Source organism: Chinchilla lanigera, unplaced genomic scaffold (genome assembly GCF_000276665.1).
Source record: "Chinchilla lanigera isolate Chin_1 unplaced genomic scaffold, ChiLan1.0 scaffold00003, whole genome shotgun sequence".
In the NCBI taxonomy this organism is placed as follows: domain Eukaryota; kingdom Metazoa; phylum Chordata; class Mammalia; order Rodentia; family Chinchillidae; genus Chinchilla; species Chinchilla lanigera.
In genome coordinates this window covers 22540983-22557181 of record NW_004955404.1, presented here as the reverse complement: position 1 = coordinate 22557181, position 16199 = coordinate 22540983, and positions in this window count along the sequence as shown.

The following is a 16199-nucleotide window of genomic DNA, read 5'->3' as shown; positions in this document are numbered from 1 at the left end:
CTTTCTTTCTTTCTTTCTTTCTTTCTTTCTTTCTTTCTTTCTTTCTTTCTTTCTCTTTCTTTCTCTTGTTTTTTTGAGACAGGATCTCACTCTGTAGTTCAGGCTGTCCTTGAACTCACAGTGCACCCCAGGCTGGCTTCAAAGTCAAGGTGATCTTCCTGCCTCAACCTCTGGAGTGCTGGGATTACATGCATGCACTAATTTTCCTGGTTTATTGTATGAAGTCTGTTGTGTACAGATAAGTTTCCAATCCTTTGGGTAAATATCTGGAGCATAACTCCCTGCACAACTATATTTAGCTTTGTTTAAAAAAAAACTGTGCCACTGTTTTCAAACTTGTACCATTTTTCATTTCTGCTAGCAGTGAACAGGGTAATTTCTTTCACTCCACACTCTAGTCAGCATTTGGAATTATTGGGGCTTTGGAGTTTAGCCATCCTGAGAGATATAGAGTAAAATCTGCTTTAGTTTGTTCTGCAATGGTATAATATTAAGCAGCTCTGTGTGTGTGTGTGTATGTGTGTGTGTGTGTGTGTGTATTTTCTTCATCAGTTTATCTTTCTGGGTGAAGAATAATGTTAGGTATTTTCTCCTTTTTAAATTGAATTGTTCCATTTTTATTGTCAACCTTTAAGATTTCTATCCATATATTGAAAACACTTCTTTCAGTTATATGATTCACAAATAATGTATTCAATTTTATGGATTTTTATTATTTGAAAAATACCTTAACTCAGCTGAATCTTAAAATTTTATATAATTTATATAAGAATATAAATTAATTTTTTCATGGAGTATGCTTTTTATGTGTTATCTGAAAATGTGACTGACATATAGAAAATCATCTAAACATTTTACTATGTTACCTTCTAGGAGTTTAAGTTTCATGCTTTAAGAAAAATATATGATGAATTATGTAAGAGTGCAGGATCTGTGTATAGCTGCATTTTTCTGCTTATCTCTTATCAATAAAGGATTATTTGATGACAAGACATTTTTTCTCTATTGGAATATCATTGATTCCTTTCTCAATAATCAATTTATTCAATTGGTGTGGTTGCTATTTCTATTCTTGCCACACTGTGAGCAACTCTATGGTATTATAGTAAGTCTTAATGTTAGTGTCAGTATTAACTCTGTTATATTCCATTAGTTTATATGTCTAATTTAATCCAATGCCATGATAATTTGATTGTGCTATTGTAAGGGCACATTTATAGATTAGCAGACTTGTATTCATATTATAGGAAAAGTTAGAGATTAATTAGAGGCCCATGACCACAGGCTCCTGATGCTTGTCATGTAGCTAGCTTACTGCGTTCATTTAACCTTGACTATTCAAGCTCAGAGGTTCCCCTTTAACAATATGTGGGGTTGGGGCTGGGGATTTAGCTCAGCGGCAAAAGTGCCTGCCTGGCAAGCACAAGTTCGTGAGTTCGGTTCCTGGTACCGGAGAAAAACAAAAACAAAAACAAAAACAACAACAACAAAAAAATAACAATATGTGGGGTCCAACTGACTGTATCCATCTTGTGCTTTAACAATACACAGTGGTTCTAACTTGCTTTGAGGACTTCAGGGAGGTCATGTTTGGGAAAGCCTGCCCTAGTTAAGCATACTTCCAGCTGTACTACTGATCTCAGACCCCCTCCCTCCCACAGTGTTCTGTACAATTCTGCCTGACAGTATATGACATAATTCGCATATTCCGTGTAAACAGTCATGTAGTAACCTGCTAACAGCATTGTGATTCCCACTTGCAAACGATATTTAAACTAAACTCAAACGTAACTCTGGGCTGGTGATTTGAACTTCTGGGTTCCCCAGCCGGCTAGCATACTAAAAGTTGCCTTCTAACTCCTTGGTGCAAAGAGTTTTCCATTTTGTTTGATATTCATCTTCTATAGCTTTATAGACTATTTTGAAAACAAATTCTGTGATGTTGCCACCCTTCTCTTTGCTCAGCATTGTTTTTGTTACTTGGAGTCATTTTGATTGCACATAATTCTTGCAAATTTTTTATCAGAAAATATCTTAAGAATTATCACAGAGCCTGCATTTTTTTTTTTTTTTTTTTTTTTTTTTGGTTTTTCTCCAGTACCAGGAACCGAACTCATGACCTTGCGCTTGCCAGGCAAGAGCCTGCATTTTTATCTTTTATCTTTTTCTTTCTGGAGTTATCAAGTTTTAAAGCTCAGCTAGCCACCGTGTAGTGACAGCTCACTGTGATTTCAGCTTCCATTTCCCTGTTCACTCATACAGTTCAAACAGCACACTGCTTCTCTGGGATAAGAAACCAATAGTGTGAATAAGGACCAAAATGTATAACAGGTATTGTCAAATAGGAGGAGAATATTCAAATGTGGAAGGGAGCAAGGAAGAGGGGAGGGGGGAAGGAAAAGGTAAAAGTAAAACAAATAGGAAAATAATAGCATGGAGAGCCAGGGATATAGCTCAGCGGCAAAAGTACCTGCCTCGCAAATGCAAGGTCCTGAGTTTGATTCCCGCTACAAATAAAAAAAGAAGAAAAGAAAAACATGGAAACAAAGCTTTTGTAAATCGGGGGAAGAAGGGTTGAAGGGAAGGTAGGAGAATGGGGTGAAAACAAGTTGTGTACAGATACAAATTCTCTGTGATAAATGTGATCATTATGTATATCTAAAATGTACCAATAAAATCTGATTGAAAGAAAAAAAAAAGACTCGTTTGGACTCTTGCTCTGCACTTACAAGAAACACAGCAGTGTATTAGAATAATTGAAAATTGGTTAGAATTCATAATTAGCTCAATATTTATGAAGCATTTTCTGAAGTCATAATATTAAAGAATAAAGAATTAATCAAATGGACAAAATTTCTCAAAATTAAAGTAAAATTTTAATATTTATAGTCATGGTAACATTTGAAATTTTAGAACAACTATTACTTTTCTTCTTTCTTACTGATACAGTGAGAAATCATGCAGCAAAACCTCAAGGCCTTAAAGAAGGATTGATTACTATGTGAAGACTTAGTGTCAGGGTCCAGATTCCAAAATAACATTGAACATAGCTGTGTTTTTCTCCAGATTGCCACAGTGTCCAACATTCCCATAAGTTAAAGTCCAGCTAACCATTTCACATAATTTTTACTACTCACGCACAAAGTTGAGTGTGTTATTGTGTTTGTAATGAATGTGGATCCAGAAGTCACAAATGACTATGATATTTACCTACTTACTGTCCTCTAGGAATCTGCCTCTGTTCAAAAAATATGGTTCCAACTGAAAGGCAGTGGGCTTGTATTCATAGCACACATAGAACAAACATATGTCACTCCTCCCTCAGATGCAGCTGGTCAAAGACATTGGAAAGAAGGTCCCTTGATGATTCATTTATGTCCCCATTTGAGGATCAATATACATAAGTTAGGATACTATCACAAAAAATATATTTTGTGCCTCTGTTCTCAAAAATATATGATGATTTTCTGCAATCAAAGTATGAAAAGGCTAGTGAAACCTAGCATTTAACAACTAAGACCACATTCACAAAAGGTTTGCATTTATTTCTATGACTATTCTCTGTATTGTGTATTTTTAGTATGCATAAGTGAAATGATATATTCATGGAAAGCAGAATTGTGTCTCAGTTGAATTTTACTCCTTGCTTCCTAGCTGTTACAGGCTTTTTATGCAATTAAAGGAATAAACAGTTAAGGTGTTATTTGTCTTAATTATCTGCAGAGAAAAATATCACTTCTGTAGCTGGATAATAGGAAGGCAATTATTTAGCACATCCAAGTAAAGTGATGATGGAAGGCTGCAAATTCATACTTGCTGAAAAATATATTTGTGCCAATTTTGGATGTACGCTGGATGTATGTGTTGAATGAATAACCTCATGTTTGCAGACCATCAGTTAATTTAGGAGCTGGTTGAAATCACAGGAAATGTAAAATAGGAGGTAGAGGGCATAACATATAAAATTTACAGATACATGAACAATTTCAATAATGAGGGAAATGTGTATTTCCCGTTTGTAGGTTAACAATAAGAATCTGTGAATAAAAGACAGACAAGTTTGATGCTGCACATTCTAAATAGGTAATATTATAGAATGGTTAATAAATGGTCTAAAGCAATGCACCAATATGACACTGTTTTCTAGACAATAATTTAGGTTATTAAATGGAATTTATATTCACTGATACTTTCTATATTCAAACAAGTTTCAAGTATGCAGTATCATTGTCTGTTCCATCTGTTAGCTAATAGTGTATGGGATGTGTTTTCTTCACTATTCCATAACTCCCCATTTATGTATCCTACAACCAGATAGTACCAAATTTCCATTATTTGGGAAGAAGAATCCTTAAATAAACTGTGGAGTCTTATTAGACCACATTGACTCAAATATGACCAGATCATTAATTCAATGTTTGTGATTAAAACTTGAGACCTTACACAAAGGTGTTGACTTTGAGCTGGGCAGCAAAATAAGTACAATTTTCTCTGCTGCTTTAATCAACAGCTTCACATTTACCTGTTACCCAAGTCATATGAAATATCAGATAATAGTGTACTTTTTACCACTTAAAAAACTCTCATTACAAAATCAAATATTAGGCACAGATTGGATTTTATGTAGCACTGAAAATTTAAAGCAAAAAAGGAAAAGACAGCCAGGTGTGGTACACCTCTGTAATCCCAGCAGTAGGGAAGCTGAAGCAAGAGGATCTTTGGAAGTTTAAGATGTGCCTGGACTTCAGTGTGTTCAGGGTCAGCCTGAACTACATAACAAGACCTTTCTCAAAACAAAACTGACAAAAGTGTACTTTCAATTGTCACTTTGACAATGCAATATGGCTCACACTATATGGAAAAGAATAGCTCAGCTATATTAAGGAGGAATAGGAAGAAAGTAGTCTGGAAATAAGATCATTTTAAAAAATGACACAAATTAACAGTTATATTCTCCTTGCTCCTTACTGTTCATGATAATCTCCAGCTTCTGTCAGAAGCTTATTCTTGCCTTCTTTTCTGGGTATTGGATATTCATAGGAAGTTTAATTGTAGAACATCTGCCCATTATTAGTTGTCTCAGAATTGGATCAGAAATCTGGAGCTTCATCATGCACCTTTTGGCATAACGCAGGCAGAGATAAGCATTGTCAGAGAAAGACTATGTTCATTATAGGCAATAGCAAAATGGGAGAAACGCTTGCTGTGGAGCATTTTGCTTCAAGTTCTTTTCTTGGAAATACTTCCTCTCATCATCTGTAGAGCTTTATGCTGACAAATCACCTAGAGAACACTAGGAACTCCCTTGAAAATAAAGCCCACTTATCCTGTTGCACACTTTATAATATAAATAATGAACAAACATTTAATGAAGTGTTTTATTTTAATCAAGTAAATTAAGTGTATTATAAGAAGCCCTATCTTATATCACCTCCAAAGAACGTTCACTCAGAATTTCAATACCAAGTATTGAGAGAGATGAAGAAAATGTTTCTTTGGGCATGCCTATTTTATAGTATATACTTTGAAAGAAACAATAATAATAAGCAAAATTAGATTAAGCTTGAGTCCTACTCCTCTCTACACATATTTCAAGCATAAACTCAATAAAAAAATTAATGCTAAGATGAATAGGAAGCTTCAATAATATTTAGTTAAATAACCAATTGTAAAGTGAAATTTGGAGTAAATGAAGAGCGAGCCCAGTGTGGTGGTACACAACTGTAATCCCAGGGTTTAGGAGGCTGAGGTAAGAGGGCCACAGTAAGTTCGAGGCCAGCTTGGACTACAAAGTGAGTCCAAGGCCAGCCTGAACTGCACAGCAAAACCCTATGCAACATTTTGTCAAAAAGAAAAAAAAAAAAAGAAAACTAAAAATTCCAATGTATTTTTTAAAAGTTTACAGGAATTATTGAAAATAGTGTAAATTTTACCCATGATGTGTATGTAAAATGGAAAACTTTCTTTGTTTTGCAACAGAAACATAATATAGAGCTTCTACTAGAAGGAAGGCCATAGATGTTTCATGAAAAATAAGCAGAGAACGTATTTCAGTGTGATAGCTCTTTTTCTTGGCTCAGCTGTTTTAAAACATTGTATTTTAGAACTTTTCTTTTATGTAGGCTGACTAACGTTTAATTTACATTAGCTTTAAGTTCTTGTTAGGAGACTTGTTATTTGTGACTAAGGAATCTATAACTGATTCTACATTGATTTACTTTGTGTCCTTGAGCAAGGCAATTAACTTCTTTTGACTCTGCTTCTTCATTTATATGGTACATGTGCCACTATTATGCAGAAATGGTGGAATAAATTTCAAATTTCTAATGAAGAGGAAGTTAAAGTGGGGCAGAAAGTATAATGCAATGGAAATTTGATCATCTATTTTAAAGCACTAGCTTTTAAACTCTATAGAAACTACTTCCCTTAGCAATATGACTCCATGTATGCAACAAAGTAAAGCAAGGGCTAGAAAATACAAATGTAGTGATTTATCCAATTCATCTTTTCCAACAAGGAGAAAATGTTATTTTACATATGACAAGAGTTATGTCTTCTGAAAATTAGTTGACTTTCACCAGGTATGGAAGAAGTAGTATAATGCCAATGGAGGGGAACAAAGTTAGAATTTATTTATTCTCTCCTTATAAAAAGTTTTGAAGAAAGGAATACTTATATTTTTTCAGCCCAGTTTTACTTTATATATGATTTGCTGTGTATTTTCTATAAATATGTCACTCTTGGGAATCATTCAGATCCATGAAATTAGGACATTAGAAATTTTCTCCCTTATTGCTATGAAATTTTTCCTTTCCACAGTAATATAAAAAATAATACTTGGTTTTAAACTATACAGCATTAATCATAGCAAGCATTCTCTAGAATTTTTATACAAATGTCTGTAGGCAAATAACCCATAAGGTGGTGGAAATCAGAATAGTAATTATGGACTGAAATAATGGCTACTTATAAAAATAAAAGGTGTTTTGTGGAGAGGAAGGGGATAGAGTGCTGGAAAAAAGGGAGATGATGTAAGCTTTGATGAAAACTAGAAGAATATCACTTTCAATTAAAATTCATCTAGAAGGAAAAAAATTCAAAAGGATGTCTACAATGAAACAGTTAAAAGGAGAGGGCAGGAGGGAAGGAGACAAGGAAAAGAAAAAAAATACAATCTCATCTGAAATTTGATTATTTCAGAATATCTCTCATTAAAATGTTAGTAGAAATTTTCCCTTCCAGTGATGTGATATTGTACTTATTCAATCCTATTTTCTAAAATCTGTAGGATCTGAAAAGCCTGATAGTGAAAAAGAAAATAAAAAGTGCAGCAAATACAAAACAAAGTTTTCTATTATTTCCATTTCTAAAACTAAACCTTGAAAGTTTCAGTCTCACAGTCCCCGCAGGCTCAGGTAAAAGAGCACTGAATCTTAGCTGGTTGTGATGTGAGCATGTGTAGTCTGATGCTGAAACAGGAAGACGGGGAGTTCCAGTTCCATCCGGGCAACTTAAAAATTTACCCAGACTCTGTCTCAAAACAAACAAACCAGTAACAGGGCTGGAGGATGTATCTCTGTGCTAAGGTCCGGGATCCAATCCCCAATGACATAAAAAAAAAAGAAAAAAACCTAGAGAGAAATAAGGAGTTAAATAATTCTTATTTTACATACTATAACATGAATATTCTTAAAAGATTAAGCAACAGAGTTTAATCTTTTGTTTAATCATACATAGAGACTTTACTTAAAAATATATGCCTTTGAGAACTTATACAACATCACAGAGTTACTAGAAACAAAGGAGTTGAATCACTGCCTGGTGCTTATGTCTCACTATCACCAGTTATCTGTTCCAGGAAAAAAGAAGTGAACAAAACTGATCCGTTTAGTATTCTAGTTAACATAGTATTTAATATTCTTGTCAACATAGTATTTAATATGCTTGTCAACATGTATGTCTGAGTAGAGAGATCCAAAATTTATCAGAGAATTGTCACCAAAACTATGTTACTATAAAGTCAACAAAAGGCAGAATTAGTGTCCCAGATTTCTACTGAGAGACCCATCAAGTACACAATATGAACTGTTAAACAATGAATAGCAAAAAGCAAAAATTTAGGAGGAACAGAATGGAAAAATGAGCAATAAATTATATGTGAATTAATAATCATTATAACTATATGCTTGGTAAATAAATGAATCCACACCAATAGATGAGTTGAAAGTAAAATTAGTGAACTGGAGGTAAAACTAAAACACAATGAAAAATGAGTAAATAGCAGCAAAAATATGGGGAACATGAATAAAACATAAAGAAACAAGATAAAATTACTGATATTAGGCTAAGTGGAGTTAGAAAATTTAAAGTAATTTGATTTTTTATGTGCATATACATTCACCTAAATAAATTCCAAAAATTCTCAAGTAAAGTTTACATAAAGAAAATTATACAAAGTCTAATAATTATAACAAATATAAATATATCTAAAAAATCAGAGAGAAAAAATAGAAAATTTTTACTAAAATGATGGTTAAGCTATTCAGAGACTAAACAAATGAAAATCAAAAGATACCAAAAAGGAGAAAGAAATTTTAAAGGTCCCAAAATACGCTGAGTCACCCAGTTACCTAAAGAAAGTTGAAATGCAAATTTATGTTATTTGGCCTCAAAAATCATACTGTGGTCTATGTTGACAGAGGTGCAGTGGTCACTCAACTTTGCAAATGGATAAACTGACAATAAAATACATACGGACACAAACAGATTTAGCAAACACAATGGTCTAAATATGTTCTTAGTAGATTTAGACACACTTCTTTCTAAATTTGCTTTCCATAATCATCAGATGGCACCAGAGATACAGTTCAGTGGCATAGCCCTTTCCTGGTAAGCACAAGGTCCTGAGTTTGTTCCTTCTACCAAAACAAACAAGCAAACAAACAAAACATCGGATGTTCATAATATTAAATGAGCTTGTACTATTTTGTGGAAGAATTTTTCTTTGTTTTTGTTAAATGCCATATTTTGTATTCTGCTGATTGGTTTCTCCATAAAAAATACAATGTCTAACACTTAATAATATGTACTTTGTTTCAGAGGCACAAATAATATGTAAGTATAAATATTAATATGCACATTTACCATATATGTTTATAAACTCATTAAAATTTGTGCAGTATGTAAAGAAAACAAGAGGCTGTGATGGGAAAGAATTTCCACCGATCTATTTCAGGCAGGCGAGAGCGGGGGAAAAAAAAGTAACAGAAGAAGGGCAGATCAATTAATGACAGCAGTGGGGTTCATAATGTCCTGAGTTTGATTTCCGATATAAAAGAAAAAGAACTCAGGGACACACTTTACTATGTCTGTCTGTTAATATGTTTTCCTTCTTTTATTTTTAAAATAAAAAAATAAAATAAAACGAATAAAATTCAGTGTAGTGATGGAGTTAACGAACATCACAATACTGAAGCAGTAGCACTCATAAATGAAAACAGAGTACTAGAATTCACAGTTGAATAATACTGTAACAGGGGCCGCAGACGTAGCTCAGCTGCATTAGAGCTTGCCTGGCAAGACTGAGGTCATGAGTTCGATTCCTGAGACCAAAAAAACAAAAATAAACAAACAAACAAAAAATACTTTAACAGGCTCTTATTTATAGTCTAGAAGATGAATATTATCAAAAGATTAAGTCACAATCCCACTTTCTATATTTAATCACATACAGTGTCATTCCTTTAGAAAATTAACTTAAAAGCACAAGCATTGTATATATCTATTAGAAATGCAGTTAAATTATTGGTTGTTACTGATTTCTCCATTATTACCAGTAGTACTTTCCAGTAACAAAGATATGAAGACTAGTGCCCACTTATCAGCATATTAACTGGACTTTAGTGTAGAGAGACTAAATATTTATCAGAGAAAAATCTTCGCTTATAGAATTCTCAACAAGAAGTTGTTTATATTTTAATAAAAGAACTCAAAATCTACAGATATGTCTGACTTGGGTCTCTAGAAATGTCACTTAAAAAAATAATGTTTCAGAGGTTGCTGTGGTCTCAGATTGTTCCCCAAAACTTCCTGTACTGAAAGCAGCTGTCAAGGTGGCAATGCTGGAAAATGGAATGAAACCATTAGAAGGTGAGGCTTGCTGTAGGAAGGGGGTTATTAGGTCAATAGGCTGCATATCCTCAAAAGAGACTGTGGAAACACAGTTCTCCTCTGGCTTCCTGTCTGATGATATGTTTTCTTTCCCCTGAACATGCTCCCCAAATTGTAATATATTAGCCTTGAGGCCAGCTGATATCATTCCTTATAATCTCCAGAACTTGGAGGTGTATAACTTTTTCTTAATATTGCCTGGCTCAGATCTGTTTTGACTCTAAGATTTAGTGGTTTCAATGTATGGTGGGATGGTTCCAAGGCAGACACATCACGGAAGAAGCGCATGTCAGATTAAGGCTGTCCAACTGGTAGCAGCCAGGTAGCACAGCAAGAAGGAAAAAGAGAAGAAAGGAGTACTAACATGATACAGCCATCAAGGGCACACCCCCACTAACCTACTTTTTTTTAATTAGGCTACAGCTCTTAACACACCATTCAGCTAATACACCCACCATTGATGGACTAAACCATGTCAGTTCACAATGTTAGTGCCCTCATGATACACTAACCTCCATGTGCAACCCCTGAATATTACTGTATTAGGAATCAAGCCCTAATTATATGCCCTTGAAGGAGATTTAATTGTTAAAATATAGTAATGCTGAATGAGGCAAATACACAAATCTCATTTGTAAATTTTCTACGATATTGGTACAAATGATATCTGAAAAGAAAGGTTTTAAATATGACCCTGAGGTCCTAAGCCACTCCTTCCTTTTTCTGAGTCACTTTATTGCCTGTATCTTTGAAATACTTATGAAAACATTATCTCTACTTCACTGAAGACTGATTCGACCATATATTTTGTGTCTGGTTCTCATCAATGTGTTTTTCTTCCTTTTTTTTTTTTTTTCATTTTTAAGCATAAGCATTTATTTACATAAAGTGAGGAAGAATGCTTTGTATTTAATAAACGTTTCTACCTTTTGTAAACCATGAATAGAAAAAATACGTATTTTTGCATTTAAAGTATTTGAATCTGATTGCTAATCTGCTGTCATTCTGTAGTACATTTTTGTGGCATTTGCATTTTAAAAACCTTAGCATTTTCTGCTTGAAATTGATTTGATTAGTTAAATAAGTCATTTTTGACATTTCAGGGTAGTGTATTAATCTTCCATTTGGCCACTATTCCTTCAATTTAAGGGTGAAAAGAGCAAACTTAAATGGAACTAAATGGTTCTTAAAAGCACAAGTACAGAATCTAGTGACCTTTGGGGACACATTCATTGAATTCAAATCCACTCTAAGTTTCATTACCTTTGACATAATTCTATTATTTCCTGGACATATTTATATTACTCTAATTAAATTTGTAACGTAGATGCTCTTAAATTTGTCCTTGAAACATAGAATCAATTCTCAAGAATTTAAATATATTTTAAATAAACTAAGTTACAGAGAGAAAATGGAAGAGCAGTTTAGAATATTTGAGAATAGGTTTTTGAAAGAATATATTATTTTCAACCAAACTTATTGGTAATTATAATATATCAAGTTATTAAATCTGGTTAATCATTTTCAACATTTTCTATGTAAACATCCAAATATTAAATTGGAAAAGTTCAAATTATGGAAGTCTAGGAATAATATTGAAGCCATAGTCAGTGCTATTGATACATGAATCATAGTCTCTTAGTTACTTTTCTTATTGCTGAAGCAAACTACCTGACACCCAAAGTTAAAGAAAGAAAGGTTTATTTAGCTCACAGTTTGTAAAGGTTTCAGTTCATAAGTACCTGGCTACAAGACAGGGTGGTATGGAAGAGGGGTATCACAGAGGAGAAACAGCTCATGGCAGGCAGAAGTCAGGAAAAGCAAGCAAGCAACAAGCCACACATGACAATAGCAGCTTCTTTTTACCTCTTTTACGTTCTATCTAGGCTACTGGCTTAGGGTGCGAGCTAAAATAATCAGTGGACTCATTTAGTAATTGCCCAACTTTAGTCCCAGTATCACACCTTCTAGATCTAGCCACCTATGAAAAAGCCCCCCAATGACTGCATGAGGCTCCATCTAGACACAAATTGTAACAATCTCTCATCTGAATTCTGAAATTCAATGCAAAAACACAAATACTTGAATTGTTATAGTATTCAATGTGGTGTTTAAACAAATAATCTATGTCTCCAAATAATATGCTTCATTACCATGAGGATATAACTAATTTTTATAAGCTGCACTGGTTTTTAAAGATAGATATGAATATTTTATAAAAATTTTAGTCATGAATATAACTGGTAATATTAATAATCCAATACATTTAAAACGATTACTTTCTTACAAATTATGTTATTGTTTTTCAACTGTTCAATAATTACCTGGCAGAGTTATACAATCCAAATAACACTCTGAACTCAAAAATTGTCTCTATCTTCATCATTTAATACAATAAAAACTATATTAACATGACAAAATCATGAATTTGTAATTTGTTACTAAGGTGAATGGTGATATTATAACAACAGATGATTGATAACAAAGGAAGATTTTAAGCCACATCATACTGTCATATATAAATGAGACAACATGTGAACATTATGTTTATAAAATAGAATTTAGATCACTTTTGAAGAACACAAAGATACTAATTTTGAGGAATATAAGTATGAATATAATTAGGTGTTTCATCAATGTTTATTCCATCAAATTATTTAGAGATGAACTCAATAAGTATCATCATTCAGATAGGAAGGAGATGGATATTACTAACCTGTAAGATTCAAGAGATCTTAGACATTGGCTTTCAAACTGTTTTATACTGCAATTATTGGTAAGGCCATTTATGTTATACATATCATATATATATATATATATATAGAGAGAGAGAGAGAGAGAGAGAAAGAAAGACAGAGAGAGGGAGAGAGAGCTTGAGTGTCTGTATCCTAAGTGCCTGTATCTTGACATATAGAAATTGTATCCTTGAATTGTCATAATTATTATTGACCTCCCTTATTGGTAAAGATTTCAAGTTATTAGACCACAAAAATTCACTATGTAGATATGCATGCTTGTAACCTGCTCTATAGTTTAATTAAGAAAAAGCTCAGTTTCAATTATTTGGAATTGTGTTCATAAATGAAATGATCCTGTGATCATCTTAAAAGGAATATAATCCATGTGAAATTCAAGGAGTATTGCACCTCTATTTACATTTGCTTTCATGTACCCATAATATCTGATATTCTTCTTCTAGTTTCCATTTTTGAAGGAGAGAACTAGAGTCACGTATCTATGCCAGTTTCAAAATAACAAAAAATACATTTTAATAATTTATATTTTTAGTCAAGCACAGATATTTATCAAGATATGAGATTAATTTGATTTATCAAATTTTGTTCTATGAAAAGGTTTGGACTCCAGTAATGTCTAAGTCTTTGATAAGTACATTTTATTCATTTGGTTCCTGAATAATAATCTGCCCTGACTACATTTGGTAGCCTATCAGGCCTAGTAAAAGAATTTTAGTAATAAAATTAATGACAGCAGGTTTGAGACTTTTCCCTACACATGCTGACTGAATCCCAGGTCCTTCAGGCACACTCAGGCAAGTACCTAACTGGAACAGAGGAGGGGTTGAAATCCCAACCGCGGGAACAGAAAGGGTTCTGTTCTATGAGACAGGCCATTCCTATCAATAATTCTGTTATATCCCTATGCATCCAGGTATAAAAATCTTAACAGAAACAAAAAAAAGAAAAAATTGAAGGGGGCTGAGGATATAGCTCAGTCGCATAAGCGCCTGTCTGGCAAGCTAAAGGTCCCGAGTTCGATCCCCGCTACGTCAAAAAAAAAAAAAAAAAAAAACCAAGACACAAAAAACAAGTAGAAAAAATTGAAGAACACAAAGGAAAGAAAATAAATGTTCAAGAAAGGAAACTATCAATAATTCATACCTGAAGTTATTTAATAATTGACTTTTTCTTACGTGAGACTCTATAATCATATTACTTATTTGATTGATATTTGATCTACATAAAATAGTTTATCTCTATGATATGCAGGAAACATAATATTTATTTTTCCTGTCTATTCATATTACTTGCAATATTAGAAAATTTTTGCAACTGATTCCAGATTTGAAAGAGAAATAGATAAAAATGAAGAAGACTTCTTATCAAGTAAGACTTTTAATTCACAATGCTATTATCACTGTTTTATCATTATTTATTCAGTCCATTTATACCTACAGGGAGAGCTGAACTATCTCTAAGCATGCAAATATCTTCATTGCTACTTACTTTCTCCAAACTTTAAAATGTGATTGTGCATTTTCTTACATAAGAAAACTTTATACCTACACAAAACTATTGCAGTCTGTGTTATATATGCATGTCTATTATAGGAATGAGAAGATTTCATTTATTCACAATGTTTATTGGTGTGCATACACAATAAAGGTAAAAACAATTTTTGTAATGTGTAAGGCACCACTAAAATAAAAGAAGTGTGCAAAACAAGTTTTATAATTCTGAAATCATCTTCTCCAAAAAGGTAAAATTACAGTGTCTACATGTGTATTCATCCATGCATTATGTTTAGAAAATAAACTATGGTGAGTGTAAGTGAACATATTTGAAAAAGAAAGTAAGGTCTGAAAAAATCAAACTATAGTAGTGGAGATTAGTTCAATTTTACATTTTGAAAATAATTCCTCAAAAATACTCAATGCTGTCTAGGTAAAATGCAAACTGCAAATCTTTCCTCTTTCGTCATTAAAGATGATAATGTTTATGCTAATTATTAATATCATGGATTGATTAATGGGTTGTCATATTCTCCCTGAAATCCTTGGCCTATGTTGCATTATCTGGGTTTATAATAGTACTCTAAGCTAAGAATATTATTTAATAAGCATAGAGTTTAGGTAGTATTTCTAAGATAGTACAAATTCTCAGTGATGATGTTAATTCCTTGGAGCAAAATACATCACTGATTTTGATTTATAACTTGAAACTAATGACTAGTAAATTATGATTTATAATTCTATAAAAGTACATTTGTACCTTATTATTGTATGACTTGACAATATAGTTTCATAATATTGTATTTTAAATCATGCTTATTCTAAAATGTTAAACAAATAATTTGTAATATATTGATTAAAATTAGAAAAAATAGGTTAAGTATAAAAAGAAATAAGGTCTACTCTGAAACAAGGTTATATATAATAATTTTGTTCATTTTAAAACTATAACTAGCTTATAAAGTATAAGTAAGTTTTAAGCTATAAGTAACATATATTTGACAGTTCCATTCTTTTAATCTTATTTGGATAAACTAACAAAATTAAGTTATTATTAGAAGCATAAGAATTGTGCTCGATATGGAAGATATGTTCTTCATATGAAAGCAAAATAAAATAAAATAAAATAAAATACCACCCCTTCTTTATGAATATATGTTAAGAATGTTTGAAATTATATTAAAAGCAGAAAAATCTTTTTGTCTTCCTTTCATTCATTTTTTAGACAGCATCTTCATATGTAGTTCAGGCTGACCCCAAACCCACTTTGTATAACAGGCTAGTGTCAAACCCATGGCAATCCTCCTGCCCCAGCCTCCCAAGTGCTAGGATTACAAGCGTGTGTAACCATGCCTAGCGTATAAAAATATATCATTAGAGTAAGCAGCAAGGCTTCAATATCTGGCACCTGTGCCCTAATTTTTGTAATGTATTGCATTGGTTGGTGTGTGTGTGTGTGTGTATGTGTTTTTAAATGCTCATACAAATCAGTTGAAATTTAACCATTTATAGTTCATAGAATTGTTTTATGTAATACATTAATATATATTTAATCTGATATTTCCATTTGCAAAGACAATATCTATCCAGTTGATTTTTTAAAATGTACCACAAAGATAGATGGATAGCCTGGTGAAATTGGCTCCAAAGCGAGAGTCATTATTTAGAAGATAAGAAAAGGCCTAGCAGAGCTACGCATGGTGGCTCCTGTAATCTCAGCACTCGGGAGGCTGAGGCAGGAGAATCATTGCGAGTTTGAGGGCAGGCTGAGCTACATAGT